Genomic DNA, 1,348 nt, shown 5'->3' on the forward strand with positions numbered 1-1,348 from the left:
GTAAAGACAATCTTTTATGTTTGTCTTAATGTCTTTGAAAATTACAACAGCCTTCTCTAAACACTTTGCCTCCAGTAAAATGATAATACTGAGTTGTTCTGTTTTCCGCAGAGAAGGCAACCATGTCGAAGCCGAGTGCACCTCCGTTCAGTGAGCCCCCTCCATATGCTCCGCCCAGCTACTCTCAAGCAGTTGGTGGAGTTCCACCACAGGCACCCTTCACACCTATGCAAGGTATTATAAATGTTTCACGTTATTTATTTTGTTAGCTTATATATTTGTCCGAGATATTGGTGTTGGAGTGAACTGGTGTGCAGGAGAGTTGATATTATTGTACCTGTTTCGGGAAATGGCCTTTGTTAGTGAAGTCCTCGTAATGTAATTTTTCATTGGAATATTTGTTCAAGTGAGGAGGTGGAGTCTTGGTTAAGACTTTATTCATGTTATGGAAAAACAGTGTCATGTGTTGAAAGATCTGTCATATTTAATACTAAAGAACTCACAAAACCAGATTCTATATTGCTGAATAGAGGAATAGTTGCAGTAGGTGAAAACAATAGGATTGTTACACCTGCAGATATTTCTGTATTGTTGTGTTTCAGTTTTTTGGTTTTATAACTGCATAATTGCAAGTAGTGAGTGAGCAGAAACAGATGGATCAATGGAGGTGGCAAGAAGAATAGAAAGATTGTTTTCCTTCTATCTTTTTTTAATATACATAGCAAGATTTGGTAGACAGAATTTATCAGAGAAGAATTACCTAAACCTTTTAGTTGTTATATATATATCACATTGTTTTTATAGCACTGATGCTATCTAACACCATATATCCTTCCAACTCTTTCATAGATGTAGATACTTTACAGAGCTTGGCAAAAAGGTGTCCAAAGTATCCTATATAAGTGTGTAATTAGAACAATCAGTTTTCGTCATTGTTGGCTTTTCCTGTGTGTGAAATCTTTTCCTGTTAATCTGTAAAAAGTCAGAGGAAATGTGTAGCCATAGAAGATATATACCACATTGAGTCAGACCCTCTGTAATTTGTATGTATTGAAGGGGGGAAACATACTTGTTACATATTTGGCTGTTCATTTGCCTTTATTGTTAGAGATATACAAGTAGCACAAAACAATATGCCTCAGATCACTTGTTGAGAGTTGAGTTACAGTTACAATTCAGTGAGATACATAGGGGTCCTGAACATAATTTATGATTACACCTTTCAAAAAGCAATAGCAGCATCCTATGTCCTCAACTGCTCTATGAGAATAAAAATTTCTTTAGTTCAGTTGCTTAGTTCTGTTTTCAAAGATTGTGATGACAGAAAGTAGGAAGATCTAGGGGTTCA

The sequence above is a fragment of the Penaeus monodon genome, chromosome 32 (genome assembly GCF_015228065.2).
Source record: "Penaeus monodon isolate SGIC_2016 chromosome 32, NSTDA_Pmon_1, whole genome shotgun sequence".
NCBI lineage: Eukaryota > Metazoa > Arthropoda > Malacostraca > Decapoda > Penaeidae > Penaeus > Penaeus monodon.